Here is a 12,222-nt window from a genome sequence, read left to right on the forward strand (position 1 = left end):
GGCCACTGCACTCCAGTCTGGGTGACAGAGTGAGACTCCAACTCAAAAAAAAAAAATAGTGCTCTCTTTGGATACTTTTTAAAAAATCTCATGGCCTAAGTTTCATTACTTCAGCTGAAATAACGCCCCCCCAATGATTCATAGGGTAAACTGATGCGTCTATTTTTATTGTTGAGTCCGAGTCTTACTGTTACCTAGGCTGGACCGCAGTGGCACACTCAGGGCCACTGCAGCCCTGACCTGCTGGGTTCAACCTGCTGGGCTCAGGTGATCCTTCCGCCTCAGCCTTCCAATTAGCTGGAACTACAGGTGCACACCACCACACCCAGCTAATTTTTTGATTTATTGTAAAGACGAGATCTCGCCAAGTTGCCCAGGCTGGTCTTGAACCCCTGGGTTCAGGCAGTCCTCTCTCCTCTGCCTTCCTAAGTGCTGTGATTACAGGCATGAGCCACCACACCCAGCTAATTTTTTTATTTACTATAGAGACGAGGTCTCACCAACTTGCCCACGCTGGTCTCAAATCCCTGGATTCAGGCAATCCTCTCGCCGTGGCCTCCCAAAGTGCTGGGATTACAGGCATTAGCCACAGTGCCTGGCACAATACATCTGATTTTGCCAAGTAGGGAGACAGAATACCTGAGGGCCAGTGTGTGTTTCTCCTGGCTGTGAGCCAGCCCCTCTCCTCCAAGTTGTCAGGTCCCTGCTAATAGCAGTACTGTCTGTCTTCAGCCTCTTGCCTGTTTCTGCCTCAGCTTTGTGTTTTTTCCACTCACGCTGTGAACTTGAACTTGAGAAAGCTCTTGAAAGCTCTTGATGCTGACTAGACCTGGTGAAAAATTCTACAAGTTCACCAGCTGAGAGGGTCTTTTCAAATGGAAATGTTTTAGTCAAGATAATTCTTGTCAAAAAAGGACAGCAAAAAAAGAGCCCCCTTTTTGGGGGAGGAGGGAGTAGGTGGGGAACTTTAATCTGTGTTTCATAAGAAAAGAGTGAATCTTCCTGCTGAGCTCTTTAAAAGTGAGAACGTGGGGAAATATTAAACACAAGAGCCAGAAATACTAAAGCACGGAACCTTGCCTGGGTGTGCAAGTATGGGCTCGTGAGGAGGGATGCCTTAGGCACCCATGCCAGGCCCATGAAACTTTTCCGTGGAATCGTCTTGCCATGTTTCCGTCACCAACCAGAGAACTAGCTACCAGCCTTCTGACACTTGCCTCTTCCAGCAGGAGGAAGGGTGGGGGGACAGGACTCTTCCTCCCAGTTGCCCTTTCCAGAGCCCTCGGCATGAACAGCAGAATCTTTGTTACTGGCAGGCCTTCAATGGGTAACAGCCAACGGCCAGAAACACCTAAACAGATCAAACGTGATCCCTGCCTGCTCGTCTTGGCAATAAGTCAAGTCAGGTTTTTTTTACCAGTCTCCCCTCTATGCACTGCAGTCTAGTTTGCACAACCTCTTATTTCCAATAACGCAGAATCTGAGCATCTCCTCATTTTGGCTCAGGAAGGACTCATCTTACCCGGCAGGTTGTCCACCCTCTGTTGAATGGGGTAAAAACTGCATGGCGCCTCAGACCACCATGCCTATAGATTAGCTTGATCCATGGTTATGACTCAGCAAAGCACAGGCTTTTGCCCTAATGTTGGAAGCTGAGTCTCAGTGGGAAAAAATGGAGGTCTGTTGGGTGTTTCTGCTGTTTTTCCAAGCCTTCATAATTCCCCATTGTCCAGGTGTGTGTGAATCAGCAAATTCTCCATGGCTGGATGGGGTGGTGATGGGAGCGCCCACCTCATGCAGCCTCAGAGCCCTCATTGTCTCCTTTTCCATTTGCTCACTCTCTCTTAGACTCTTTGGCCAGTAGCATCCTGAGAGAGTTTCCATTAATAACAGGGCTTGAGGAAACCACACATTAGAGGCTGCGCTACATTGAGCCATGTCTGGGCTTGGTGACTGCACGGCTCAGAGCTCAGGGCTTCCTCTGCAGCTCCCCAGCTGTGTGGGCCTGAGGACACGCTGCCCTGGCTCTCAGCCTCAGTTTCCTCACCTGTCAGACTAGACGACCACCTCCCCCTCCAGGAAGAGAACAGAAAGCTCCCACAGGGATTAAGTGCTCACCAAGGCCTTCTCCAGATCCCTGCCATCACTAGGAGCACCAAGAGTCCCCTCCTTGAAAACACACACACCCTGCTCTCAAGAACTTTCCATCATAAGATAAACCTGCCCTTGGATATGTAATCCTTGCTTTCTGAAAGTAAGTTTTCTTCTCCACTGTGTTTTTTTTTTCTGTGGTAATAACAGGAAATGTGTATTGGAGCTTGCACTTTGAGAAGTACATTACACTTTGTGAAGTGTAGGGACTGTTATCCCCATATGAAGATAAACTGAGGCCCCAGTGGGCTTGGCAACCTGCACTAGAGGTCACAATCAGAGGCAGAGCTGGACTTTAGACCCAGGATGTCTGGCTGCAGTGCCTATGTTCCTGACTACAATTTGATCCATCATCCAGATGAAGGACATAACAGGGAAAGGAGATGAGGCTCTGAAGGTGGTCAAAGCACTGAGCCTGGAGACTGGAATCCCCTTGAAAACCTGTCCCATGGGGCATATCCTGTCCCCATCAGGAGTCTGTGCACTTCCTTGAGGTCAGAATTCCCCCCTTTCCATCCTCCATACCTTCTATAGCTCTAGGAATAGGAAGTCACATACAATCCCCTCTTTCTCAATGCCAAAGGTGACCATAATGCTTTGTCCATATCTCAGACTACTTCTTTTTTTTTTTTTGAGTTGAAGTCTCACTCCGTCGCCCAGACTGGAGTGCGGTGGCTGGGAGTGCACCTGCTGGGCTCCGGCAATCCTTCCGCCTCAGCCTTCCAAGTAGCTGGAACTACCGGCGCGTGCTACCACGCCCGGCTAATTTTTGATTTATTGTAGAGATGAGGTCTCACCAAGTTGCCCAGGCGGGTCTCAAACCCGCGGGCTCAGGCAATCCACTCACCTCAGCCTCCTAAGGTGTGGGATTACAGGCTGAGCCACCGAGCCCGGCAGCAGCAACATTTCAAAGGCTCTTCAGAGGTATTACCAAATTGCTTTCCAAATTGTAGCTGAGGACTACAGCAGTATCCGAAACACCCCTCTCGTGAGTCAGGTAGTCATTTCCATTCCAGAGGGGGCGGTGGGGGCCCAGGAAAGCACAGTAGCACACCCTGGGATCTCCACCCCCAGACATGGAGTCTGTGCTCCTTGTTCTCAGAGTGTGGCCCCAGTCCAGCCGCATATGCCTCACCTGAGAACTTGTGAGAGATGCAAATCCTTGGGATCCACTCCAGTCCTACTGAGTCAGAAACTCCAAGGCTGGGGCCAGCTATCTGGAAACAAGCCCTGCAGGTGATTCTGGTGCCCGTGCAAGTTTGGGATCCACCAGGCTGGGAGGGCTATGTCACCCAAAAGGGGAAATGTACCACACTTGTTTATAACAAAATTGGTAACGGCTAGGATCAGATCCAAAGGAATGTCACTTCCAGCTCTCCTGCACATGAAGAGTTGGCACCTCTTAGCTCAATAGTATCTTTGGTTGCATAATTTGGACCATGTGGAAAATGTTCCTCTTTCCCTCGTGTTAAGGGTCTAGCTCTCATAGACACTTGTTATTCATACTTAGAGTTTCATTATGTGCTGGGCACATTATTACTATTACCCCCTTCATTCCTTCAGGAGGGGAAGCAAAAGCTTACAGCAGTTTAGAAACCTCCTAAGGTCACACAACTGGTAAGTGGCAGGACTGAAATTTAAACCTGTCTGTCTGACTGAGCTCTTCGCAGCTATACTGTCTGAGAGAAGGAGTTGAAACACTTACATAACATAGGAACCCTTCAAATGATTGGGTGTGTTGTTGTTCTGGAATCTTTCAAAGTTCTGTTTTGTATGCTGAGGGGACTGGCTTTCCCCTGAATCTCCTGGCCTTGGACCCTAACAAATCAAAGCCAGTCTCGGGCACAAAGCTGGCTCCTGCCTGACTGGCAATTTCTAGCAAGTCAGGGGGTGCTCTTTTGTTTCTTCACATCTGTTTTACTTTGATTCTCAGGAATTGTTTCTAGAGTTGAGACTCCGGGCACCCCCTCATAGGTGTCTTAGTTGTATATCACCTTGCCTATGATGCTTAGTGTGATGAATTCCCACATCCTGTCTCAAATGTTGGATGGGGTTTGGGCGGGCAGAGACCCTTGGAAGATCAGAGAGTCTGAGGGGACAGGGTGGGCACTGCTGGTTTGCCTGTTGGACCATTTGTCAGAAATGGGCCTACTGTGTGGGATTCAGATGGCACTCTGGCTACCCCCGGGGCTTCCGGCCGAGCTTCCTGGGCAAGGCAGAGGGGTGTGCCAGAGCCCAACAGCAAGGCGAGGCTTGCTACCGCCCAGAGGAATCCCCCTGGAGAGCCTCAGAAGGTGCTTGTGACAACAACACCGCAGAAGAGACTCCAGATATTTCCTTTTGGGGATAGGGAAGGGAAGCCAAGCGAAATGTGAAGAGGTGTCTGAAAGCCCAGAGGAAACCAGTAGGTCCTTCCAGAAGTTCTATTTGCGGTAAGAAACCTTGGCATAGGGCAGACAGCTCCACTTCAAAAATAGACCAGTGTGCCGAGAAACATCTCCATTCTGGAGGCAAATGCCCCTACACGGGGAAGAGAGCTTGAGCTGAGACTGAGAAGAGTCTGCCCCTTCTTCTGCTCCCCCTGGACCCCAGCACCAAAAAGAGGGAGGAGAAAAAAAGACAAGCAATTATAAAAAGAACTCTTGAGGATAGCCATGACGTTCCTGTTGAGAACAGGCCAGTGGAAACACAGGGCAAAAGGAAGGTTTCAAGTGAGTGCCTAGACACCAAACAGACCCACAGCTCACCCCAAGTCTGCCAGGAGGTGACGCACAGCACTGAGGACCAGCCCCCCTGTAGTAGGGGTACTCTCCTTTGGCCCCAAATGGGTGAGATGACTAAGAAAAGAGGACACATGACTAAGAAAACAGAGCACATGGGCAGCTAACAGACACTTGAAAAAGTGCTCAGCCTCATTAATCATCAGAGAAATGCAAATCAAAACCCCATTGAGATACCACCTAATCCCAGTAAGAATGACCATCATTAATAAAACAAACAACAACAAATGCTGGCGAGGATACAGAGAAAAAGGAATGCTTCTACACTACTAGTGGGAATGCAAACTAGTACAACCTCTGGGAAATAGCATGGTGACTTCTGAAAAAACTACACATTGACCTTCCATATGACCCAGCAATCCTTCTATTGGGAATATACCCAGAGGAACTCAAATCATTCTGCAAAAAAGTTACCTGCACACGCATGTTTATTGCAGCACTATTCACAATAGCAAAACATGGAACCAACTGTGCTGCCAATCAAAACTGGACTGGATAAAAAAATTGTGGTACATATACACAATGGAATATTATGCAGCCATAAAGAAGGACAAACATACAGATTTTGCAGCAACTTGGCTAGATTTAGAGTCTATCATACTCAGTGATCTATCACTGAAACAAAGAACAGAGTATCACATGTTCTCACTCATAAGTGGACCCTGAACATTTACTATAATACTATAAGAAAGAGATTGGCAGTAACTGGAAACTGCCCCCCCCAGGGGAGGGGAACACACAACATCAATAAGAGTACCTAATCTCAAACCAGGCAAAGTGGGGACCAAAGGGAGGTCCAAACTTTGTCTTTATGATGACCACATGTATACCTAATCCTGAATTGTATCCCATATCTTTTAAATAAAAATTTAAAAAGACTGTTGAAATAAAACAAAATAAAAAAGAAAAGAGCACAGTGAACACCAGAAGAGAGTATGGCTGGATAGAAAACAATGACCTTGACTGTGACAGTCACCAAAGACAGGACTCCTAATGAAGGTGGTCTGGGGACTGTCTTTTATTTTTTATTTTTTTGAGTTGGAGTCTCACTCCGTCACCCAGGCTGGAGTGCAGTGGCACACTCACAGCCACTCCAGCGTCGACCTGCTGGGCTCTGGCGATCTTTCCACCTCAGCCTTCCAAGTAGCCAGAACTACAGGCGCGCACTACTGCATCCAGCTAATTTTTTAAATTTATTGTAGAGATGAGGTCTCACCAATTTGCCCGGACTGGTCTCGAACCCACGGGCTTAGGTAATCCACTCACCTTGGCCTCCCAAAGTGCTGGGATTACAGGCTGAGCCTCTGGGAAGACTACTCTGAGCCCAGCTTGGGGACTCTCTTTTAAAATACCAGATTCAGCCGGGCTCGGTGGCTCAGCCTGTAATCCTGCGCTTTGGGAGGCTGAGGTGAGTGAATTGCCTGAGCCTGCGGGTTCGAGACCTGCCTGGGCAACTTGGTGAGACCTCATCTCTACAATAAGTAAAAAATTAGCCAGGTGTGGTAGCGTGCACCTGTACTTCCAGCTACTTGGAAGGCTGAGGTGGAAGAATCACTGGAGCCCAGCAGGTCGAGGCTGCGGTGGCCGGGAGCAGCCACTGCACTCCAGTCTGGGCGATGGAGTGAAACTCCAGCTCAAAAAATAAATAAATAAATAAATAAATAAATAAATAAATAAAACACCAGACTCACAGTCTCATGGGGGATTGGGACACCAGCATGAAAGCAGAAAATGAAGCCAGGCTCGATGACTCACATCTGTAATTCTAGCTACTCAGGAGGCCAAGGTGGGAGGATTGTTTTAGGCCAGGAGTTTGAGACTAGCCTGAGCTGTTGCCAGTGAGACCCTAGCTTGAAAGAGAGAGACAGAGAGAAAGGGGGAAAGGAAGGAAAGAAAGAGATAGAAGGAAGGAAAAAGAAAACAGGAAAGGAAGGAAAGAAAGATGGAACAAGAGAGAAGGAAAGCAAGCAGAAAAGGAGAAAGGAAAGGAAGATGATGGAAGGAAGGAAGGAATAAAGGAAGGAAGGAGAGCAAGAAGAAACTGGACAGGAAGGAGGGAAGGGAGGGAAGGAGAGGAACCACTAGGGCCATCCTAATGCTGGGAGAGGATTCATGGTTTCTGTATTGAGAGGGCTCAGTGCACTTCTCTATTCAGCACCAACTTCTGCTCTCTTGTTCTTCGCAGGCAAGAGAACTGCAGTAACTGGCTACAGACATCCATCAACTTCCTGCCATCCTGGGGGAGTCTGCAAGTCTTCCCAGTGGTCGTGGGGGTAACCCCAATAGTTTCGTGCCCTGGACTCCTGGCCACACCAACGCTGTTGTGTACCCAATGGAGCTGAGCTCCTTGAGAAGGAGGAGCCTTAGTTTATGGCCCAAGCTGTTTGGGGAACAATTGCCACAGAGCAAATACCCCATGTCTGCTCAGCTATCACCGGAAGGCACCAGGCTGATCAGACCCCTCGCGCCTTCGCCCACGCAAGACGGGCATGTGCTTCCCTCACCTTCCTCTTTGGTGGCAAGAACTGTCAACGTCCAGCTGTGGCTTTGAGCTCAGCTGCCATTCAGCCTGCAGGGACTGAAAGGTCAAATGTCATCTGGAATCAGCAGCTCGGCTTACCAGTCGCTCTGCATCTTCAGAGTGCGTCAAGGCAGCTGTCAAAGGGCAGAGGGCCAGAGAGGGAACACCCCTTCCACGGCAGAGAAGGCTCACACTGGGTTGGAGGCATTCTGGAGGGACAGAGGCAGGGTCTGTCCCAGAAACTTTATTGCTGGCAGCTAAGATCCTCATCCAAACAAAAGCTGGTAGTAGAGTGCCAGGAAGACAGAAGGCCGGAGGGAGTTGAGGAGGGTGGGGGAGGGATCCCTGTACCCATGCAGGAGCGGCAGTGCCCTGAGGGATTACGTCTGCTATGGGGCTTCTGTACTTGGTTTTGCAAACATGCACAGAAAAACCTTTATCCGCACACGCAGTGTTGGGCTGCAGTGAAAACGGGTTGCTTTTCTTCTGGAAGCACCCTATTTCCCTGTACTGAACTCCAATAATGTGACTCTGGTGAGGCCTGCCATTCACAGCACCCTGCCCTCTTAGCCACAAGAGGTGGGCACGTGACCCAGGCCCAGCCAATCAGAGTGCCCACTCGCCCCTGGATGGGCACATGACCCAGATGGGCCAATCACAGGAAAGAGTCCCTTACCCCTTGGGTTCTCTGTGCTGGAAGAACAGAATTAGGGTTACTGACCGCCACTTTCCAGGCCACACTAAGTACCCAGGAAAGAAGGACAACCCAGTTTGAGGAAACATCTGGACGGCAGCTTTGCTATATGAGGGGGGACCCAAAAAACCCAAATACACTTATAAAAAGTGGTGTATTTGTTCTTACATGTTTAAACTTCAGTCACCTTCCAAGGACTCTCCCTTTGATGCAATACACCCATCGAGATGTTTTCTCTGCTGCTCAAAAACGTTTCTAAACTCATCAATTTGGATGCCTTTTAGTGCTTCTGCCGTTTTTTGTTTCACTCTTCCTACATTGGCAAAACGTTTGAGGACTTTTTTCATCTGGGGAAACAAAAACAAGTTGCTCGGTGGAGATCAGGTGACTAGGGAGGGTGGGGCACGGGAGTCATGCTGTTTTGGGTCAAAAACTGCTGAACACTTAGCGTGGTGTAGGCAGGTGTGTTGTCATGATGGAAAAACCAGTCACCTGTTTGCCACAACTCCGGGCGTTTCTTCTGCAAATTGTGACACAAACTTCTCAAAATTTCCAGATAAAAACTTTGGCTAGCCGTTTGATCCAGAGGAACAAAGTCTGAGTGTCCTACAGGGGGCCCAGGCTCTTGGGATACTCCCTCACATATGGATCTGCGTGTGTCCAGTGAGCCGCCCCATCCTCTCCAGCTCCATAATCAATAATGCATCTCCCCTCTTGCTTATCCTAGTTTGAGTGACATTTCTGACAAATGCCACTATAAAAGCCCAAACTATTATGGGGAATATTTTTGCTACAGGAAGGATTCTGTAGTCTATGAAGAGTTTGCTGGTGCATAGTAATTGTAGACCAGTACAAAGAGTAAATCAGAAACGTCAAGTGACTTTTTAGATCCTTAGAGAAGCACTCATCAACCAATGGATAATTAATAAACTAAAAACGAATCCCTCTTCTCTACTCATCCAGTGGGTGCATTAAAGGGTTCATGTTCCTGTCAGAAAGGACTGCTCAGGGTGACAAGGAAGAAGCAAATCGGTAAGCAGGAAAAGGCTGCACAGAGGTTGAGTTGACGAGCGTCCCTTCCCACCAGTGGAGACCTGGTTTTACTGGCAGGTCCTGGGGACTGAACTGGAGTTCCCTGGTTAGGAGATAACACATCTCAGCCAGAGCCTTCCATCATACTCTAGAGGGTGGCCTTGTGCCTGTCCCTCCCCTAAGAGGGCATTACTAATGGCCCAGCCCCACAGCCTATCTTCAGTCCACGACTACACTGTCTGCCTTCAAACAGCCCCAGCTCCTTCCCAGACCATCTGCCATCCAGATTTTTTGCTCTTTCAGTTCAGCCTTCTCTATCACTTCTCCTGGAATTGGGAACATTTCCCAAAGCAACAATTTCCCAGTCCACATTGTTCCTTGCTGAGCGTCCCACGGGAGAGGTGGCGAGCCTGATGAATAAAAGCAAAAATTCTTGCTCCTCGCCCTGGTAAAGGACTGTTAACTCAGCTGCTTACATACACATGCCACTCCTGTCTCCCACTTGACTCCAGTTTCTCATTTTCACATAGTGGAAATTGTCTGAAAGACAGGGCAGGAGCTCTAGATGAGCCCCCCCCCGCCCCCATAGATCTCTCTCTCTAGAAGTATGGGAAGAAAGATATATGGTTTGTAGTGAAACAAATCGGAAGTCAAGCTCAGCCTCAACCACTTACTTGCTTTTGACCTTGGGTAAAGTCTATGTATCTGTGAACCTCAGTTTTCTTCTGTGCAATGGAGACAATAATACTGCAGTATTTATTTATTTATTTATTTAGAGTCGGAGTCTCACTCTAACACCTAGGCTAGAGGGAAATGCCATGCTCATAGCTACTGCCGCCTTGACCAACTGGGCTCAAACAATTCTTCCACCTCAGCCTTCCAAGTAACTGGAACCACAGACATGCACCACCATGCTTGGCTAATTTTTAAAATTTATTGTAGAGACAAGGTCTCACCAAGTTGCCCAGGCTGGTCTCAAACAACTGGGCTCAGGCAATCATCTCGCCTCTGATACCCAAAGTGTTGGAATTACAGGCATGCGCCACTGTACCCAGCTAATACTGCAGTATTTACAATTAGGATCTTCATGACCCACCTGGGCAACTTGTCGAGACCTTGTCTCTACAATAAATCAAAAAATTAGCCAGGTGTGGTAGTGCGCGCCTGTAGTTCCAGTTACTTGGAAGGCTGAGGTGGGAGGATCACCAGCGCTCAGAAGGTTGAGGCTGCGGTGGCTCGGAGCATGCCACTGCCCTCCAGTCTGGGCGACAGAGTGAGACTCCAACTCAAAAAACAAAAAAACAAAACAAAAAAACAGAGTGAGACTCCAACTCAAAAAATTAAAAAACAAAACAAAAAAAACAAAAGAAATACAATTAGGATCAGCTGTGGGTGGCAAAGGTCTGAATACAATGGTTAATAATAATACTCGTGTAAAAGACTCTGCGGCTGGTAGACTGGGTCTATGACCCAAGCTCCTTCAGTCTTCCAACACTGGCTTCCATCCTAAAGTCACCTCCTGGTCCAAGGCCATAATGTTCCAGACTACAAAAAAGAGGAAGTCTGTTCTGATTTATCTTGTAAGGAGCCTCTCCAGAAGTCTATAACACTTGCTTATATTTCATTGGCTAGAATTTGGTCACATGGCCATGTCTAGTTGCAAGAAAGTCTGTGAAAGGTAATTGTAGGTATCCTCTAAAATGGCCTCAATATCCCTTTATCCTGATATTGACTTGCTCGTGCAATTTCCTCCCCTTGAGCATGGGCTGGACCTAGTAACTTTCTTCTAGCCAATAGAATGTGGCAAAGTGATGTCACTTCTGAGATTCATTTTCAGAAAAATATTTTCCATCTTGGGTGCCTTCTCTTGCTCTGAGAAAAACCAGCCACTATGTTGCAAGTTGCTCTCTGGAGAGGCCAACATAGCAAGAAACTGACCGACAAGCCAACAACCAGTGAGAACCTGACACCCTCAGTACAACAGCCTAATCATGAAAGAGCTTGGGAAGAAGATCCTCCCCCAGTCAAGCCTTCAGATGATGGCAGCCCTGGTGGAAATCTCAACTAAAACCTCACAAGAGACCTGAACCAGAGGACCCAAGGAAAATGTAAGCTAATAAACATATTTTGTTTTCAGATGCTAAGGTTTGGGCTCATTTGTTTTTTGTTTTGTTTTGAGTCAGGGTCTTACTTTGTTGCCCAGGCTGGGGTGAGTGGCAATCTTGACCTCCTGGGCTCAAGTGATCCTTCCACCTCAGCCACCCAAATAGCCAGGACTATAGGCATGCACCACCACACTTGGCTAATTTTTTTTTTTTTTCTAGAGATGAGGTCTCACTATTTTGCCCAGCCTAGCATTGAACTCTTGGGCTCAAGTGATTCTCCCACATTAGCCTCCCAAAGTGCCATGATTATAGGCATGAGCCACTGCGCCCCACCTAGGCTCATCTGTTACACAGCAATAACTAACTAATACAGTCATTTTCCAGCTAGACACATTCCCAGGGTTTGGTTACTAAAAAAAGGGAAGGATGGAGACAGGAAGGCAGCCACCAGTTGCTGCCACTGTCAACGAGATCAGGTCTGCTTGCCCTGCTTGCTTTTCGTTGCTTGCTTTTTTTTTTTTATTCCCCTTTTCTATAAATCTGAATACTGCAGTAGCTTAAGGTCCACCCCACTAAACCCTAAAACTTAACCTTCACTGGCTACTTTATAGATAACATTCATTGGTCACCATGGCAATGGTCACTTCAGTTGTTTTTTCAGGAACTTGGGCCAGCTCCTGTCCAGTTCAAATCCGCTGAAACCACTGACTCTTCACCGGGCCTTTGTAAGTATCCAGGAGGTGGTCTTTTGAAGTCCGAGGTCCATAGACTCCACCCTCAGATCATGCTAATGCCACCATTTTCTATACCTATGTCCTATGAAATGCATAAAACCTCACTACACTTGCACAGAATAAACAAGTTACTTCGTTTTTTCCTGCTGCCAATCACTTTTCCCCACATCTTAGACCACCCCACTTCCCTAGCTCATATATATCC

This window comes from Carlito syrichta, unplaced genomic scaffold (genome assembly GCF_000164805.1).
Source record: "Carlito syrichta isolate Samal-C Ts95f unplaced genomic scaffold, Tarsius_syrichta-2.0.1 Scaffold301845, whole genome shotgun sequence".
NCBI classification, from domain to species: Eukaryota; Metazoa; Chordata; class Mammalia; order Primates; family Tarsiidae; genus Carlito; species Carlito syrichta.